Source organism: Polistes canadensis, unplaced genomic scaffold (genome assembly GCF_001313835.1).
Source record: "Polistes canadensis isolate GaletaPanama2010 unplaced genomic scaffold, ASM131383v1 scaffold_7, whole genome shotgun sequence".
NCBI classification, from domain to species: Eukaryota; Metazoa; Arthropoda; class Insecta; order Hymenoptera; family Vespidae; genus Polistes; species Polistes canadensis.
This window is the reverse complement of record NW_014569554.1, coordinates 1,168,304-1,189,994: the sequence shown is the minus strand read 5'-3', so window position 1 is coordinate 1,189,994 and position 21,691 is coordinate 1,168,304. Positions and strand designations below refer to the sequence as shown.

Here is a 21,691-nt window from a genome sequence, read left to right as displayed (position 1 = left end):
TTAATACCTATACAGACAAATTGTGAATTAAATTGAAACAAATGATAAGATAAAAGTATTGAAAGGGAAAGAAAAAAAAAAAAAAAGACAACGTACCTATAGCAAAGTGGCGATTAACTTGGCAAAAGCACTTTTTTTTTCTTTTTTTCTGGAAGCAATTGTTACAGTTCCCCGATCTACAATCTGAAAATACAACGAGAGAAAGAAATAAGGGCTGAAGGGTGGGGCGGGGCAGGGGGACGGGGAGGGGGAGAGGAAGGAAGACAAAAAGAGAAAGAAAGAGAGAGAGAGATAGAGAGAATTTCGATCGTCGATAAGAGCAACACACCACATTGGTACGAGTTTCTCATTGACCTAAATTCTTTTCCAAATGCCATGGAGCAGCAGCAGCAGCAGCAGCACTCACTAACTCAGACTTTTGTCCCGAAAGCTCACATGCTGTTGTGTACAACTAATATATAAATTCCAATAGGTAAGTATTCAAACGTTGTACTGGGTTGCTGCGCAGTCTGCAAAAATGCGCACACAGAAATCATCGGAATTTTCGTTGGCATTGAAACGCATGCTTTACGGTTCAATACGATACCAATGATGGAATTTTAAACCGATAGATAACAAAAAATGATAATAATAACGAGAGATATATAAACTATAAGTACACACGTGTATATATCAAAATCGAGTGTCGAGGTGTTTGTCCACGAATAAACTCCGAAATGACTCAACAGATCTTTGATGAAAATTTTGATCATTTTGTGTGATTTGTTCTAATTTTAAAAGATAGGTAAATTTTTATCGTAATTATTTTTTATAAGACAAAGGATTGTAAGTATTTATGAGTTTCATAATTTTCTGACATATACGACAATGTAAGTCACTGTGTATTCGCACACTTTAACGTCTTTCGTAACTGATTTCGGTTTATATTCTGCATATGCATATTTCGTTTGTAACTTTTCACATGACAGATCACCGCAACGCCAAAATACCATTGTCATATTGCGAGGACATGACTGACGTCCGATATAACCATAATCTTAATGAAATTTTTATTCATTTTCTGCGATATTTTTCAACTCACCGAAATTATAAGTGAATATTATTTTTGTGATTGCATTGAATAGTTTAATATTATATTAAAAATCAAACGTATTATAACAAAAAAAAGCCATCGATCATTTATATATTTATTTTTCTTGTCTGTTATATTTTCAAAATTAATCGAATTAGTTTGTTAATTTCAACGATTTATTGTATCGAACATTGTCGTCATTATTGTTAATCGTATTTCTTTACGATACGTTTAGTTTAATTATCGTCGAATATAAACGATAAATAATCGATAAATTATTATCGAAAATCAATTGTAAAGAATGAAAATTTCTAAATTAATCCTTCCTTTAGAATTTTTTATCGTACTTCTATAAATGATCGATCTAATTCCAGTGTAAACATTTCTGTTCTCTCTCTCTCTCTCTCTCGTCGGTCAATCTAATTGCAATTAATCATTGGGCTATTCATCGATCGCTTGCTTTTTCTATTTTAACGCGAGTGAAGTTAAAAAAAGAAAATAAAAAAGAAAGAAAGAAAGAAAGAAGTTGGAGTATTACGAAGAGAGCTACACAGTAACAGTGTCAACGTCGTAGAAAGCTTCAGAAGCAACTTGAAACTACTCCGTTCGGCGAAGGGTTGATTAAAGTTTTTAATTAACTGCATTAATGATTTATCAGATAACGCCAACCGGCAAGGCCGCTTCTAATTCCTTCCTCGACGTAAAAATTGCTCGCTCGACGATTTATCTAATTACTCGTAATTAGCAGGAGCTGTTCCTATCTCACAGCACCCAACCCCCCAACCCCACCCCCACCCCCACCCACCTCATCCCGTTTCCTCTTTCTCCTTCTCGGCGTATACTTTTGCAGAGAAGGCGTCGATAAAATTAACTTCCTGGTTGATCTTCAAGAGAAATTAGAGTGAGCGAGCGAGTGAGAGAGAGAGAGAGATAGAGAGAGAGATATTAACTATGGAATTGTTTCCTTTGACTATCAAAACTCTCTAAAATAGAAAATTATAAAGTACTTATACTTTACGTAATAATCTTATTTGTGTGATAATACGCGAAAACGTGAAACTCGGAAAATAGATGACACATCTTACACGTTACCTTTGTAATTGCGATATAAATTTTTCAAACTTTACCCGTTGATGACGGATAAAAAGCCCATGTGTTAAGAAAGAAAAGAAAATTCAACGATGGTATACACCGTTATCGCAAATAAGAACAAAAAGTTATATAATTTTGAACACAGAAATTAGATTGATAATTACATTTAAATATAAAATTTCGTTTTCTTAATATAATAAAGTTAAACCTATGATTACGAGAAATGAGAAATGAAGAGACGAGACGACGATAATTATTTCCCTAGCATCCCCTCCCCCCACCCCATCACATCACATCACACCCTCTATCGAATTTCGAATTTCTACGTGTAACAGCTTATATATACATAGGTATACATAGGTATTTTCCTCAAAAAAAAAAAAAAATTATCTTCATTTCGACTAGGTTTTTTAAGACGAGTAATCCTTGTATAGGATGATTAAACGAACGTCGTTTCAATACTGTCGAATTGATTGCACTCATGCAAAGGAAAAGGAAGAGAATTAGATCGTTGTAGTACTAGCTTTTTATCTTCATCTCTCTCACACTCCTACTCTCGCACTCCACCTTTTCTATCCCTTTCCTTGTATTGGCAGAAAAGGCGTTAAGATGGGGGAAGGAAAAATCGAACGACGTCGAGAAAGTAAAAAGCATTTTTCCGGAGACGAACGGAAGAATGGAGGTCAACGCAGGAGGCAATATCGAAGCTTGGCATTGCCTTTTCATCGAGATGAGATCTTCGTCTCGCAAGCTTCCCAGACTCTTACTCTCTCTCTCTCTCTCTCTCTCTCTCTCTCTCTCTCTCTCTCTCTCTCTTATTCGCTTCTTACTCTTTAGAATAAACCTTTCCTTTCCTTCTNTCTCTCTCTCTCTCTCTCTCTCTCTCTCTCTCTCTCTCTCTCTCTCTCTCTCTTATTCGCTTCTTACTCTTTAGAATAAACCTTTCCTTTCCTTCTCTTTCCTTTTCTTTTCCTTTGTCCTTCATTTATTGCATCTACAGCTTACGTCGCGGGCATGCCGACTCTATAAACGTATATTCAACATCTATTTCCGGTGTTATTAAATTCTTTCATCCTACGTATGGATATTCACGATGTGAATATGTATAAATCGAGTGAAATATTTGAAAATAAGCTTCCCGAATAACTCGATTCTTATTAACGATAGAAATGACATAAAAATTTAATCAAAAGAAAATTTATACTTGATCTTTAAAGAGTAACATAATATTATATAATCTCGTTATGTACAATATAAATCCGTATTTTCGTATAAATTCATGTTAATGAATGGTGTTCCAAACGCTATTATTATTATTATTTTTTATCCTCTCTCTCTCTCTCTCTCTCATTCTTAATCTCTTCTTCATTCATCTTTCTTTTGCTTATCTTTCGTATTTTCAGCCCATATTTCATCGTTCCCTGCTTCGTTTTCGTCTATGAAAATATAGGACGTGATTAACAATTAGTTGTAACAAGCTGTGACAAGCTTGCTCATGCATATCTCGTGAAACTCATATTCTTCCTATATACATGTATATAAATGTATATAGAATATATGGGAGGGGGATGGCGTATATAGGGATATAGAAAATCCTTAAGTCATTCGTTGTCCTTCCGAATGAGACTGCTTTGTCTTTAAGCGGATATTCGTTTAACTATTATCATTTAACGAGCCGTATATTATAGGAATACATTTAAATTATTATTATTATTATTACGAAGGATAATAATTTGAAATTTCCTAGACGAAGAAATGACTCACATTACTGAAGAAAGGAGAGATGGCGAATAAAAAGGGAAATGTAAAAGTAAAAATGAAATATGCTGTTACACGTAGAAATTCGAAATTCGACAGAAGGTGTGATGTGATGGGGCGGGGGGAGGGGATGCTAGGGAAATAATCATTGTCGTCTCGTCTCTTCATTTCTCATTTCTCGTAATCATAGGTTTTAACGACAACGATTCCCCAATGAAAGTTTCCGTTTAGCGAGCTGAAACTTAACTGGGGTTTAGTAGGTAAGTAATTAGAACAGACGGTTAATTAGATGGTTAATGAGCAAGACGGTCAACGGACAATATGAAGAAAATTATACGATAGTTTGCATACACGATCTATGGGAAAGTATTATTGAACCCTTTCCTGGTAGTTTTGAAAAAAGATTATAAAATTGAAAAGAAGAAGAAGATGATGATGATGATGATGATGATGATGATGATGATGATGATAATGATGAGAAGTAAGAGGATGAGGATTTTAACGAGAAATAAATTAACGACAATATTCCAATGGTAAATGTGTCAGACACATAGTGATGGTGACACTAGCGGACGTGACGAATCGTTCTAATCCAACTTCATCAAATATATCGTTCTATAGAAAGGAATGAGACTGTAACGTGCTTTAGTAATTTAGATTTATGATAGCATACTGTGGAATGCTTTATAAAGTAGTAGTGATCTTCAAACACTTTGTTCACACCGTACCCTGAGGGATTTTCGCATAGACTTTTCAAAGGTTTCACGAATTGTTATTTAAATATGTTTAATTGTATTAATATCATTTGTCGTGATACGAGGAAACGTTATGTCAAATATTTTTATACTCATAAGGATCACGCGAACCAACCAAAAATTTGATAACCACTGCGCTACTGTTTTAAAGGAATTCCTAACACTGTGAATTATTGTTATTATTATTATTATTATTATTATCTACCTACGCTAAAATACGACGAATTCTTATTCGAATTGTGTGTTTGTGTGTGTGTGTGTGCATAAAACAAAACCAAAAAAATTACGCAAATTCGTAGCCATTTATCTACGGTCTTTTTTTTTTTTTCTTTTATCATCTCAAATTTCAATATTTTATTATATTATATTATATCGATGAATTTAAATGAAATATAATTAAAATGACGAGAAAAACTAAATATAATATAGAAGTTCAATAATGATTATATAATCGTTCGAATGCGAAAACACTTTTGACAAATAGGAAGGAAATTTTCATTCCATTGAAATAATAGAAAAACGTTGGATATAATTATCCTCTCGTCGGGTCAACGAGCAATTATCTACCATACACCGATTACCTTCATTTTATTATTTCCACATAGTTTTCATTTTCAAGTTCCTATGTTGGTAGAAATCATAGTAAAGCCCATATCGTACATACGCACAAATTCATAATCGAATAATTTCTCGTAAATTCATTGCAAAACAAACATAACACACATACTTACACATATATAATATAATACATAGTTATATATACTATATATATAGGTAATGTAAAAAAACGCAATGGTAAGAGAGAATTTCATATTAAATAACGAATTCGCACGATCGTATTTCTCCAGTAATAACACGATTTAATGCGAACCGTTCTAATTTACTAATTGAAGCGAATACCGAGTCGTTAATTAAAAGAATCACGATTTAATATCTCCGTTTTCACGGAAACACCACCCGGTCCCACATTACGAAAACACACTCAAACTTTCTAAATCGAACTTATTAGAAAAACGTTATCTGTAAGTCGCATAATATTGCCCTTTTAACACCATTCCACGATTAATTAATTAAGTACTTAATTACATCTTCGATCGAATCGATTCCATGGGGCTTTTATTAATTTACAACCAATTTTTTTTCTCCGCTGAGAATTTATTTCTATTTTTTTTGTTTTCTTTTTCTTCTCTTTTCTTTTTTTTTTTTGTTTTGTTTTGTATACATCTCTTCTCCCTCCCGTCCAAACTAAAAATCCCATCGATTTGTTTGCTAGTTTTTTCTTTTTTTTTCCTGCCCCCCCCCCGCCTTTATGTACCGCATTTCAAAACATTCAAAACTTTTCGACAGTTCGTCACGTTACGAAACATACAAAAATACAACAAATTTTAACAAGTCTTTCGAATTTCACAACGATTTGCGGTTGTTTCCCCTACGAATTCGCGGTAGTAACGGAACGTTAACAATTTCACAATAATATTATTGGCGAATTTTGTCGACGAGATAAAAAGAAAAAGAATAAAAACAATTTCGGGAAAAAGATACTAATTGAAAAATCACGGAAAAAAATTATATATACTCTCCCTTTCTCTCTCTCTCTCTTTTTTTTTTTCTTTGTCACAACCCTTTCTTTTTCATTTAATTTAATTCGATAGGAAGTAACGCTTTAATCGTAACCTGAGTAAATCCAATTTCGGGTTGAACAAATTCGATAAAATTTTCTCTCTCTCTTTCTCTCTCTCTTTCTCTTTCTCTTTCTCTTGAGTGTCTAATTTTCAAACATTTTTTTTATTTCTACTTTTTTTTTTCATACGTAAATTGATTTTACTTTTACACCGATAGATACTCGAACAAAAAAGGGATAATAAAGAAAAAGATATAATATATATATATATATATATATAATAAAATAATAGAATAGAAAAAGAGCAAGAGAGAGAGAAAGAGAGAGAGAGAAAGAGAGAGATAGAAGAATAAAATATGACCACTTAGTCAATTATTGGAACAACTAAAAGTAGAGACTCTCTACTCGTAAAAGTCGGCTTCCGTTCAAGTGTCTTATTGTTTCTATAGTATAGTAGAGTGGCAAAATAAGGAGACGGTATAAAAGGTACTAGAAGCAAAAAAGAAAGAAAGAAAGAAAGGAAGAGAAAAAGAGAGAGAGAGAGAGAGAGAGAGAGAGAGAAAATAAGGTACTGCCAGTGGTGTAATGCTAAAGCAACAATACTTTTTCCACTCGAGTCCGAATGTCAAAAAGAAAAAAGTGAGAAAAGAGAAAAAAAATAAAAAAATAAATAAGAGAGATAGTGAAAATAAAAATAAGTCGAATCTCTCTGTGGACTGGGAGAATCAAAGAGAGAGACCCATTAACAAACGTAAGAAAAATTTTTCGCAAAAATATAATAATACAAATTAATCTTGATATTTAACTCTGTTTTGAATATTTCTAAATAATAATTTCACAAGAATAAAAAAATTATTAATCTCGACTACCTAAGCTATTCTTTTTTTCTTTTCTTTATATACGTATAAAACAAACAAAAATTCGATAAACCCTCACGCGGATGAATTGTTCTGTTATAATATTTAATTAAACGAAAAAAACGAGAAAGAGAAATTATTTATTTTATCAGGAAAAGTGAAAAAATGCGAATGAAATCCTCGTTACGATTAAACTCGTCATTTCTCAAACCCTCCTCCCCCCTCCCTCAGCCCCCACGCCACCCTGTTAACAAATCAACTTTATACGATAATTTAATAACGTCGCGAGAGAGAGAGAGAGAGAGAGCAGAGAGAGAAAGAAAAAGCAGAAAAATAACAATAATTATATTAAACATCAGATCGAAAACAACATAACGATAAGTCGTAGAGAGATTTGGAGATAGAATAAATATAAATTGATTAAAATGAAATAAAAAGAGAAAGAGAGAGATGAAACAAAAGAATATCGAGAAAAAAAAGAAAAAAGATCTTTGATGAAATCGTAAATTTAATTGAATATTGAAACGGGTAGGAAGTATTTTTCATTATAGGTAGTAACATTTATTCGTTTTAAATAGAGAAAAGTTCGTATTATTTGATATAGAGAAATTACAAAATTTTAACGTTAAATGACAGGAAAGAAAGTGGAAAAGTGAGACAGACGTATAAAAAAGATAAAGAGAGAGAGAAAAAAAACAACAAAAAATGAGAAACATTTCATATTAATTTGTACGTCTGTTAACGTATCTTTATTACACATGAAATTTATTATTAAACTCGTATAAAATGGGTCGAATGTTCAAAGAGTCGTGTAAAGTGGAGATAATATTCTTTATCGGAGGACGATATTTCAACGATTCCACGTTATACCGGTATAATAGGGAGACCGACCAATAGATAAGCGTTTATAGGAACTTCGACAAAAGGCTTGGCTCTGCACCATTCGATTCAGAATTACGCATCGAAGAGAATAACCATTTTGGTATGGGGTATAGGAATTGAAAGCTGTGGTCTTGCCATCAATCCACTACGATCGTTTGATTTCGATTCATTGTCAGTCAGGCCACTTCCTCTCAACTTGATCGGAAAATCATATACATTATAAATATATATATATATATGACTAATATTTACACACACGTGAATCTAACTAAATACGCACGTTGTGTATTATGCACATTGAGAGAGATTTGAAGTCTCCGATTAAATGAAAATATTCGTCGAACGTAATAAAAATTTTCAATAACTTTTTTTTAATAACTTTTAATTATAAATATAATCATTGGATGTTTATTTTTTCAATGATTTTCATATTTATAAATAAAATACGTTAATATTGAAATATTGTTATATGGGAAATTTTTAAATCGAATTTAATTAAATTGCCAGTTTCATTTCCCAACTATTCTTCTGATTTGTGATACATCATTACAAAGGTAATAAAAATGTACGTTTATAAAATTAAATTTGAATATAACTGAAATTACTAGATAATACTATCATATGTATTCTCAGTACTATTTAATATAAAGTGTATTATGCATAACAATAGAGAATTGTGGTTTCCGGCTAATGAAAATATTAATCGCATCTAATTGAAATTTAACAATATCTACATAAATTATTAAACGATTCATTGATATTAAAATATATATATATATACTTCCTAGATAAATATTTAATTAATAATATTAATCGTCCATATCTTATTTCCCTTCATTTGATTTTTTTCATTTTTTTGAATGATTGAACACGAACGAACAGGAATAATACAGATGTTTGTACGATTATTTTTATTTCTGGATGAAGATTAGCTCAGTTAACAGTTGAAACTTGTTAATATCGTCATTTGTCACTTAAAACTCTAGCAATAATGTACATATACACCTGACGTTAATCAAATCGACTCCAGTCGAGCAATTAAACGCTACGATACATATCGGAATCGGACCTTGCAATGCTCTAATGAATCTGGTTTGAGACCACACAACGTGACTATTATCCGATATAACGTGCTTGTTGATCATGAACTACGTGTCACGAGGTAAAGCACGTAAAACCAGTATCGTTGACATTTGCAAATCACATTTCTAAAAAGCTATTAATTCTATTTATTATTATTATCCCATTCATTGTATTGTGTTTTTAATGTTACATATCGGTATCGATAAGTCATTAATACCCCTTGTATCATGCTTTAAATCAATCCAATTACAAATTGAAATAACTTATCTGATTCGCGTTAAAAAACATAATAATAATAATAATAATAAAAATTAAAAAAAATAACTACGAGAAAAGTTCCACATCGTGTCGTGCACATAAAACGTAAAATAAATACACGAAATTATTCAAAATTATATTTAAAATAACAAATCAAATTATTGTCTTTCTCTTTTTATTTATATCTACTTTCTCTCTCTCTCTCTCTCTCTTTCTCTCTTTCTCCGTTACGAATATTACGAACTCTTTTTTTTTTATTTAAACAAATAATATAATAATATTTTTATAACGTATCTATATGTGTATATATATCGATTCTGATTCGTTAGATTACATTATCGAGATAAATTTGTAAAGAGTATTATGAAAACGACCACTTTAGCATGCAACGAAATAACGAGATAGCATATGCTCTTGGTTCGCGAACATACATAAATGCATGCATGTACACACATACGCACACAGATACATACTGGTTGGATTATTGACTAGCTTGTTCAGTTACGTCACACACGTTCCTACAGCTTTCGAGATAATCAGTTCTACGTGCAAAACGATCGGTCCCATGGAAAAACGAGCTAATACCTCCCACGAATACTACGGTATTATATTATTCTCACAAACCTCACGTATACGTTTTAAACAACTATGCACAAAATACATATTATATAAATTTAAACCTACTTTGTGTTCTATTATAATATATATATGTATATTCATATAAGCTTTTTATTTTATAAAGAACAACAGACAAAATAATTTCATCAAATTTCTACCGAAATATTAAAAAAATATGAGAAAATAATTATTATAAAAATAAAAAAAAAAATAAGAATGTGTGTGGCCCGTACCTTATAAAATCTTACATTTCGTCATCTAAATTTTGATGCAATTGTATTTTGTAGCATTCAATATGACAATAAGACCTTTCCACGTCGATCGTATTTTTCCCCATAAGTCTGTGTCATAATTTTACAAGATAAAATAAATTATTTGTAAAATAGATTAAAAAATGTTTCTTAATAACTCGTTATTCCTAAAAATCACTAATAGCAATTTAACTGAAAAGTTTTGTTCCCAAGTGAAAAAATTTCGAAACTATAAAAACAAAACGTAGCAGATACATGGTAAAACTATTCGCATTCTTTTGAAAATTCGTATAAATTTATTTTCCTTTTGTTTTTTTTTTAATAGACGAAATATAGCATACGTGTTATGCATAGCCATAGAGATGTAAACACAACACACATACATAAATGTATGCGTACACACGAGACTAACAATCGAATCGGTTAATCCGTGGTGTGAGTTTTAAAACGTTAAACTCGCAAAACACATAGAAATTTTGCGAATCTCGTTGCTCGTAGGGTAAAAAAGTTTATATTTACGAGCATAGCTACCGCCGACGTAATATTTTTACGTTCAAAAACGATCCCAGAGCAGGACTAGGAAAGTCCCGTAGGAACTGAAATTCGCATTACCGTCGTTCTGTCAATATCGAAAAGAGATATACTACGAGAGTGTGTTTCTAAAAGGTTTAAACGTTAGCTCCGGTTCGAAACTCCGCACAGATGCTCGTAAATCCTTAAGAGAATCGTTTTACTTCTATCCTAAGCTATTTTCTAAGATTTCAATCCTTAGATAAAGGTAATTCGGGTCCCCGGATATTTCCTTGAAATTATTTCACTTCGTTATTTTTTCACGCTCTTAAAAAGGTTCATTGGCTGAATTATATACGATTAATTTAACGCCGTTTACTGTCACGTAAGTCGTAAAACTTCTCACGATTTCAAGATAAGATATGAAATAATATAATAGAATTGGTCAAGGGGATAATAATTGGAAAAGTAAACGCCGAAAAAATAAGTCAATTGTATTGATATATATCAAAGAGAGAGAAAAAAAGGATACAATAAAATATAATAATAAAAAGAAACAAAAAAAAAAAGAAAAAACACAGTTACATATATTGTTTCGGTTGTTAACTAAACGATTTTAAAATCAGAACCTATTAAGAAAACTAACACTACCATAAGGATTAACAACTTGGAGTGTTAGAGTTTTCTTGTAAAAGCTTTCGTGCCGTATCTACGCACACGTAGAAGCACGTACACATGGTAAACTAGTCCGCGGTAAATTAACATCGTGTTGTAGCTCAAGCTGCAATTAACGAATTTTCGAGTTACTAAGAGAAAGAGAGAGGGAGAGAGAGAGAGAGAGAGAGAGAGAGATAATGAACGAAATAACTGAAAATCTGTAGAAACTTAACGAAATCATTGAAACATTCACATTACAAAAAATCCTTCTCTTTTAATATAAATATCTATATTTTGAATAACCTATTATAAACAATAGTAAAATTTTTAATATGAAAAAATATTCCCGTTGTTTTGTATATTTCAAAAATAAAATAAATAATTTAGTTTTTAAACGCGAATAACACAAATCGTCGACAAAAAAATAATCGAATTTCACGATGAATAAAATTTCAAACTAAATTAGAACGAACTATACCATAAAAGAGGATTGAGAAAAAGAAGAAAAAAAGGGAAAATATATATTAACGTGTAATCGAAATATTTTTTTCTTCTACTTAACTTTTGCAACTATAAATGAGAAAGGAAAACAAAATAAATAAAATTGTTCGAACTTCTTATGAGACATTTAAAAGACATTAAACATTAATTTGATGGTTATAAAGTCTAAATAATGATCTCACGTACGTTTGAGATATTATAACCGTTGCTTTCTAACACGTGTAGGATAGAAAAAGGAACGAAGAAATAAAGGAATAAAGAAAAAGGGAGAGTGAGAAAGACAATACGAGTCGCTCGTAATCGTACATTTTAATCCCTGTCACAAAGTTTAATGGAATGCGTACCATAATTTCCCGTTAGGTGGCTCGATTCACGAGTAAAAGGTGGGGAAAAAGCACGAGGTGTTCCAGATCTCTGGAAAATTACAAATCACGAGGTAATACCTGTCTCTCTCTCTCTTTCTCACACACACACTCTCCTTCCTTTTTCTCGCTCATTCTCTTAGTCGAGGACTTTCCAGGTGGTCAAAAGCCCCTCGTTATTCCATTCACAAGAACCACCACTTCTGCAACCTTTCTCTACGTATAACACAAATACATGGTACTCATAGGAAAAAAACGTTTAACACGTACCACATACTATTTGCACGATTAGTATACATAAAATTCTTTTACCAACACTTTTACGTATCAAGAATACGGTCAATGGCGGTCACTAAAAATTCGCGTTTCAACAATTTCCACAATATCAATCTTAATTAGTACGGTCTATTAATAACACTGAATTGTACCCGTTTTAATAAGTGGACTAGTAAAAACACAAAATCTACTCTCTTCGAATCAGAATATTCGTTATTGAATTTTTTGCTGGTAGAAATAAAAAAGAAAAAAGAATAATAACACACGTAGCCGCGCGTGCGCTAGAAAAAAAAAAGCAATTTACGTTATATCGTATTTGTTTTCGATTAAAAAGAAAAATTAATAAAGAAAACAAAGAAAAGAAAAGAAAACAAAGATAGAAAACATTATTATTTGTCCTCGGAATTTTTTTTAAAGATTGTAAGGAAATAAAATACAAAAAAAAAAAAAGAAAAATAGATCCTAGTAGTCTTTTTTATAAGAAATAGCTTTTACGATTTAAAAGTCTAGTAACTTAAGCTTTTACGTTCGCGTGTGTTCGTTTTTCCATTTTTCTCGTGAAAGTCAGCGTACCAAATTGACCGTCGAGAATTCCTCACGCGCAAGCTCCGAGCTTTCTCGCGTAAGCCAGCCATTAAACCCGTCTCCTCCTCAGCCGAAGTAACGACGGAGCTTTTCGTTCAACCAACGAGACTGACTGTGTGTTCCTTTCCTCTACCTTCCTTTCCTCTCCACGGTTAGGTATTTTCGCGCCCAAGGAATAAATTCAAAACTACCCTTCCGGGAAGTTGCTACCGATGGTACGGGGAAAAGCGTGCCAGGAATTTCGAATTTTATTCTAGAAATGGTGAGAACTCCTGCAAATACGTCAAATCCCTTTTTTTCTCTTCCACATCTCCCACCGATTTTTATTTTACTTTGTGTTTTTTTGTTTTTTCGAGAGAGAGAGAAAGAAAAGTTCCAAAGTATACACCACAAATGGTCCAACTTTTTTTATTTTATTACTAAAAGTATATATGTGTAAAAATATTTTGTACATAGGAGCTAAGTATCTTTATCATTTTTGTTTTTGTAAATTAATTTACTCGATATTAAAATATCTTATAGTATAAATATTTTGTACAAAAAAAAAAATACTGATCCCAGTAAATAAAAGACTTAAAAATGTATGAGAAAATGATTTGATTATCGTATACTTTTCCTATCTAACAAGAAAGTACCTATCCAAAAATTGTATCAACTTTTTTCTATGCGTATAAAATAGATCCTATTTTTACCATTTTTTACTTTTACAATCAATTTATTTAACATAAAAAATATGTTAAAATATATTTCGCATTAAGTATAAGTAGTTAATTATTACCCAATAAATGAAAGCTCAGAAATAAATATGTGTGAGGATATATTAAATTATATTATATATATTATTATCTATATTTAAAATTATTTTGATATAAGAAAAGAGAATTAAAAGAAAATATGTTCCTCGATATAATAGTCTGTGCAATTAAAAAAAATGTTATTATTAATCGTACCGTTAAAGTCACTGTCCTTCACTTCGTCGTAGTCGTAGTCAGGTTTTCTTTCAATCGCGTCACGTGCATCGTTAAGAAGATAGGTCTGTCTCTCGTAAGTATTTTAAATACATACATACATCCTGGTGTTCGTTAACAGGAAAGATTTTTCTCCTGCCGGTTCGGTACTTTAAATAACGAACGGTTCTCTCTCTCTCTTATTCTCTTTTCCACTTTGTCTACTTCTTCGTTTTCTTCTTCCTCTTATTCTTTTTCTCCTTGTAGAAATTTTTTCTTCTACATTTTCTTGTTCTTTTTCTTTTACGATCCCGCGCCACTTAACGTTTCGGTCTTCTTGTCGTGGAAGATAACGCTTCGGGCTTGTATTCCTTCTATAAAAATTTCAATTCCGTTGCGAACCCTTCTGGCGACCACGTACATAGAGTATACCTACATTTACCATAGTACCTACCACAGTAAGTACCGTACCGTATCGTACTGTATCGTATCGTATCGTATCGTACCGTACCTAAGACCGAGGTAAAAATTTTCTTTCCACTGAAAAATGCGAGAGAATGGATCCGATGAAAAGGCGAGAATGGCGTCTTCTTACCCGTCTTCCACCACCACCACCACCATCACCACCACTTCCTAGTTTTACTTCGTTCAAACGACGACAAGGTAAGACGAAACTTTCTTCCTGGCACACACCTTCTTACCAATAGGTTCAAACGAACAACTTTCGACGAAGAAAATTAGAAGGGAAAATACTTGTTCTCTCTCTCTCTCTCTCTCTCTTTCTCTCTCTTTTTCTCTTGATCGCGAAAAGAACGATTCTCTCCTTTTCTATCTATCGATAGCGGATGAAAAAGCCGACGACTACGGAACTCGAAAGTCGTTGAAAATCCCTCCAAGATAGTTCTTCGAAAGACATTCCCGATTCTTGAACATAACTTCTTTGACTTTTCCTATTTGAAAGGAGGGAGTTTCCTATTCCTTAAGAAAATGAACTGTGATAATAAATGGAAAATGTCTTCCATTGTTTTCCACGACAACTATGACAATTTACTCTTCCTTTTTCCTAATTATACTTATATATATACAAAATAAAATATAAGACAAATATATTTAATATATCATACTCTTTCTATTTTCAAGTTCTGATCTTAAATCAAACATAAACCAATATATAATATTCCATCCACCAATTAATGAAATCTAATTTACAATATATGGACTGTTACTTTGAACACAATGATAAAAACGACAATTAGTTTTCTTTCTGTATATGATCGTACGAGATCGCAATAGATTCTCGGACATAATTATCATAGGTAGGAAAGTTTCATAGAGTTTAGGTATAAAGTTTCAAACGTGTCGAGAGTTAAGGTCGTGGACCAACCTTGGAGGTAACATTGCTACGAATAGCAATAGACGGTGTATGACGGTGTATGACGGTGAAATAGCTAGGGATGTTCAAAGTGATAGGTAGGATGGGGTGTATAGGCAAAGTAGATGATGGTAGTAGTATGAGGGGGGTTATAAAGGGAAGTAGGGAAGTTAGTGTGTGTGAGAGAGAGAGAGAGGGGTCTCTAGGACAAGGTGTAGGTTAGATATGTAAGCTAGCAGCGTATATCCTCCGCTATTGTATCACTCCATTAAACATTCGCTGCAGTGCACTATAAACCACGATATAATCTCGCAATGCGGTAAACACTAGCGTGTTGAACTAGCACATAGTCTTCCACGTAGTAGCCTATCCGACTAGTGAAAGCTTACTAATACTAATATGAATACTTACTCCATACAGTCACATTTAGCAGCCCAACCGATAATTTCGGTAGGTGTTGAAAACGCGTCGGCCTGTTTCGAGCTTAATCAAAACCAAGAGACGAATATTACGCCTCCCGATGATTAAGCTCCCATCAAAGTTATCCCAAGTGAAAGAGAAAAGGAGGATATATATATATAGATAGATAAAGAGATATATGTATATGGGAATAGAGATGAGTTACATCCTGATTATCATCTAACCTGTATATTTCTTTACTATAACCTAAATTACAAATTCCATGAATCCGCAATTACTTTCAACGAAGTTTCGTTAACTATTCATTTTCGACTATCATTTTTTTGTTCTTTTTCTATCTTTTTTTTCTTTCTTTTTTTCTTTAATTTTCAATCAACTTTATAGACAAGAAAAATATATACGAAAAAAAAAAATAGTCAAAAAGCAATACAAGTAAATTCCTTTTTCCAACGACTTTAATCTAGATAGAATTACAAAAAAAATCATCGATACATTTTCATTGCGATATTTTTGAGATATTTTTCAAAATACTGTTTACTCTTTTTATTTCTCTTTTTCTCCCTCTCTGTCTTTCTATTTGATTTTTTATAATAAACAACAACGTTCTTTAACGTTCGACGGTTAATGATTAAAAAAAATAAAAAAAAAACAAGGAAATCAAATAAAATAAAATACGTAGACATTTCGATCACGTTTTCGTGTATAAACAAAGTTTATGAAATTCGGGATACCAGCGTTCATTGAAATTGGATTTACTCACGTGATATAATATCGCAAAAAAAAAGTACAGCAATATCATTTCGCGTTTGGGTACACGTTGCTTAAAAATATTCATTCCATATCTTTTTCTTTACCTGCTTGCATATACGTTTATACATATTAGCCATATATAATATAAAAATATAAAATAAATATATATATATTACAATTCTTTCGTGGCATTAATGGGTAAGAAATAGTAAGCTTATACGGGTACAGTCATTTCTACGAATTTGAAGTTATATTGATACGAAAAAGAGGTGGGATAGTGAGACGGTGAGTTGAGGTAGGAGAGAAGGGTTTAGGGGGGATGGTTAAGAAGGGTGAACGTTCTCCTATCTCTTTCCTATTTCTATTTTCCTCTCTTACTTGCTCTTACAAGAAAGGGTGCGTCTGGCTGCTAACAGACTGCCGTAATAAATGTGTCTACGCGAAAGTCCTGTACGATTCTGCCAGCCTCTCTTTGTCAATGTGTACCATTATTCAGAGAGAGACATATTATTCGTCGAGAGAGAAAGAGAGAAAGAAAGAGAGAGAAACAATAGGAAATCGCTTTTACGACCGATAATTTGTCTCCCTTTTTGTACAGAATGGAAAAATATTAAAACGTATGTTTATGATTGTCCTCGATTTCTCTCTCTCTCTCTCTCTCTCTAATATTTTCTCTTTGTTTTCGGATCACTCACGCGTTTTATGAGAACGATCGAAATAGGACAATATCGGGAGGACAATGCGTCGATAAACGTAAAACGTTTAATTCACAAATTAATTTTCCTCATTTATTCATACGTTAAGATGATTTTTTGTTCTTTTTTGTCATGTTATCAAACACTCCCCCTCCCCCCAGGCAAACCTTTATAAACTCTCGGAATATAATATCTCTTTTCGATCGATTTCTCTTTTTTAATATTACGAACGAAAAAAAACAAAGGGAACAAAATTGTCTATCGATGAAAAAATTATATTCCATTTCGTAATATTATTATCCCGTCATTTTTTTCTATTATGCACAGTTGAAATAATTTTTATTATAATGTAAAATAATAAACGCGACGCGCGCGAAAGTGAAAAAACAACTTGAATATATTATATTGATACGTAAATAAATTTAAAAAAAAAAAAAAAAAAAAGAAAAAAACGAAAGTATAAGTACTTATATAATATTTTCTTGATTTAATGCAAAACAAGGGAAAAAAGGTGATATACATATATAAGAAGAAGATACAAACGAGTCGTAACTACGCCTTCTGGTGCTAGCTCAACGTCTTGCGAATACTTTTGAATTTATATTAAAGCACCCGGTAGCAAACAGGGAAACAGGGAAACAGGGAAGCAAGCAGGCAGGCAGGCAGGCACGAAGACACTCCTCTTCTAACACGAGCCACGAGATTTTCCAACCTCGTGAGATTTACAAGAGAAGTTGTACGTGGTTCTCTTCCCCCACAGCTCAATTCTCCCACCATTTTCCCTCGACTACTACTCTACACCCCACCCACCCACCCTTCTTTTCCCTTTCCACCCCGAACCAACCCCACCAACCACTCCCACCGCCTATAAAATATTTAATTAGTTGTCTTAATGCCTCGCTACCTTCCACTTGTTTCTACCACCTCGGAAAACTTTCATGAATCCCATGGAAAGCGTACGTAAGAGAGAAAGAGATAGATAGATAGAGAAAATATACAGTCAGATAAATAAAGAAAGAAGAAAGAAAGAATGTGAGATGGAAAATACAGTTTAAAACTTACAAAAGTATTCGTCGTATTCCAAGGAAAAGATCATGGCTAGTAAAATAACTCCTACGGTCGATTTCTTTCCAACTTGTTAGGGAAAACCGTAGAAAAACCTTAGGAAAACCGTAGGGACATTAACGGAATTCCGTATTCTTATTTTTCTCTTTCTCTTTAATATACCAAGAACTAACCCCAAAACCTACCCACCCACCCACCTACCTCCTCCTCCTTACTATTTTTACATTACAAAACCCGAGAATAATTCCGTACTGTTACGAAAATACTTTTTCCTCGATCCGTTTTAATATCCCTTCGGTTTAATTACGCCTGGCTGATCTTTTTTATCGATCCCATGCTACAATACTCGTGTATAATTAAAGTAGACTTTTTTTTGTTTATACATATATATACCGTGCAGCTAAATATGTAATTATACTCGTTGATACATTTATTTGTATGTTATTATTATTATTATTATTATTATATCGAATGAGTTTTCATTCAACGAAACCCCTATTTTTTTGTTTTTTTTTTTCGATACAATCCGAACAATTATTATTAGCCAATAATTTTGACGAAACACGTTTCGTTTTTCGTCGTTCCTTCTTCGATTATTCTTTTCTTTGTTTTTTTTTCTTTGTTTGTTCTCCTCGTCATTTAATTTTATTTTATTTTATTTTATTTCTTGTTTTTCTTTCCCTTTTTTTCTTATTCCCATATAATATTTCTTCGTCGTTCATTCCTTCTTCTACTTATCGTCGCATCTTTTCAAGCGTAATCCCTTTTTTTATTGGTCACACTTTAGGGATGGAAAATAGTCATTTTTATCAGAACAACTACCAAACCCTCTTTCTCTCCTGACAACCCCCTCCCCCTTCTCTCTCTTGCTCTTCCTTTCTTTCTTTCTTATTTTATCAGATACAATACGAACAACGATCTCTTTACTTACGTCTACCGAGTATCATAAATTTAGTAGCAATTTTATTCCTTTCTCGGCGCTACCGTTAGAACATTTTATTGTCGTCGTTAGGTCAAACCCAGAACTCCGTCTACGCAAGTTTTACACGCAATCTCGTTTTACTCTTTACTACAATTTATATATATTAATATAAATTAATAGTTCATTCAGCACGAAATAAATAAAGATATATAATTTATAAAATTCAACCTCCAATTTTTTTTATATTAAAACGTACCAATGTTTTCAACATTAAAGCTTAGATAATATAATAATATTAAACATTATCGGACACTATTATTTAGAAAAAAAAAACAAATAATAACATAATTGTTTCAGATTCGCGTGACAATATTTGAAAAAATATTATACATGACCCAAATTAATATCTCAAATTAATTACTATTTTGCGTGTAACACTTTTGAGAACAAATTTTTGTTCGTATTATTAAAACACAAAAAATTTCTACTATATAACCTTGTAGTCTTACAATATTGAAAAAAAAAAAAAAAAAAGGGGAAAAAAATTATCCTACGAAACTTTTAACACCCCCATCCTGTTATATACGAATTAAGACGTACGCGTGTGCAAGAGAATATAACGAAATAAAATATATAATTAAAACGAGTTTTACCAGTGAAAATAAATTATTATTTAAATGTGTAACTATATATATATATATATATAATAAAATATGTCATTTGAAAAGTTTCATGCTTCCTATCTTCCTATCCCTCTCCCTCTTTCTCTCTTTTTCTATCATCTCGTTCTATTTTTTTCTCTCATTTTTTTTTTTTTTCATCTCACAGAGACTCATCTAACGAAGCATTTTTAAAAGATAGAAAAGTTTCTCGCGGTCTGAGGGAACACGAAAAGCTGTTGGAAAATTTATTTTCATTAAATATTCCTTTCTTGCCCTCCAAAACCTTCATCAATAGTAATAATAAAGAACAATAGGATTTGTAACTCACTCTCTTTCTATTTCTATTTCTATTTCTCTTTCTCTCTTTCTCTTTCTCTTTATCTTTAAAAGCAATAATAATATTATATTTGATTATACACATACACATGCGCGCTTGGATAAATCGTTTGAAACATTACGACAAAATACTAGTCAAATTGTTAAATTACATGATCAAAGCTTGCCAATTAATTTCCAATTAATTATAATGAAAGTTCGATAGAAAAAAATGAAAAGTGAATTGAAAGGGAAGAAAAAAAGAAAGAAGACAAAAGAAAATGGAAAAAGAAAGAGAATTACCGTGCCGTTGATTATTTCCTCGCGCAAAGTGGACAGTTATTACGATTCAGAATTGAAGGCGGTACTCTCGAATCGTCTTTGTTAGTAATTTTAATTGAGACGTTTGAAAAATACGCTAATTGCGTTATACGTATGCATGTAAACTTGGAAAATAAAAGCTTCCTCTCGTAAGTATAACAACGTTGAAACGTTACGAGACTAAAATAGTCGCAAATGCTTCTCTGATCAAAGATCCGTAAGACGTGAAAGCATAAAAGCATAACTGGATCGTATTAAAAGCAGCAAAAGCTGTATTTCGCTGCATCCCTTTATTTTCTTCACGTTAATGCAATATATTCTTCAACCGAACAAACTATTTATCTTCGACGTAATCCTATAAACATATATCTAATATACATAAATAATACAATATGTAATATCTAAATATAATGAATGTATACGAAAACGAGTACAAAGTTTCTAAAATAAATTAAAAGTTCTTAAATGAATTGTGTGAATAAAAAAAAAAAAAAAAGAAAGAAAAAAAAGTTTGGTTCCTAGGGTTGTACCTTTATAATAATAAAAGAAAATCATGTTAACCTTAAAAGCTTCGAATAGATAGTAAATTGATTTTAAAAATTAACTAAAAACTTTAGTCTCTCTACCGTACATGTTATATGCATTCGCGTACTCGTATCTATAATCTACTATCGTAAAAAAATTAAATATAAAATGTAAAACGTGATAAAAAGGAAGCAATTATTCTTTTCTTTTTTTCTTTTTTTTTTGTTTCAATTTAACATCAAAAGCTACATTAAAATTAACGTGAGATTAAAAAAGATCTATACTATGTATTGATCAAAATCTCAATGTAAAAAACAAAGTATTCCTTGTATAATATATTTTCAATAATTTCAAGTTCACGTTATTAAATATCATTAATATTATTAATGGCAAAAGAGTAGGTTACTTGTTAATAATTGTTAAATCAAATTACCAATTAAAATATATATTATCTCATTGTGAATTGAATCTATTAATTAACTATCTATTATTAAATTTCAAAGAAATATATATCAACCTGTCGACCTTTGAAACGTTAAACAAAAGAGAAATAAAATAA

At 31.7% G+C, this 21,691-nt stretch overlaps 1 protein-coding gene across 3 annotated transcripts in view; it reads right to left on the bottom strand.

Annotated features, from left to right (window-relative positions):
* The window catches only part of LOC106790326 (peroxidasin), a 214,106-nt gene that overhangs the window by 171,386 nt on the left and 21,029 nt on the right, over positions 1–21,691 (bottom strand). The window contains exon 1 of one of the 3 annotated variants that reach the window (XM_014755152.1): positions 14,089–14,341. The exons of the other annotated variants lie outside the window; for them this stretch is intronic. The gene's annotated coding sequence lies outside the window, so the exon portion shown is untranslated. Of the gene's footprint in view, positions 1–14,088; positions 14,342–21,691 lie in introns of those variants that run through there. 3 annotated transcript variants of the gene reach the window in all.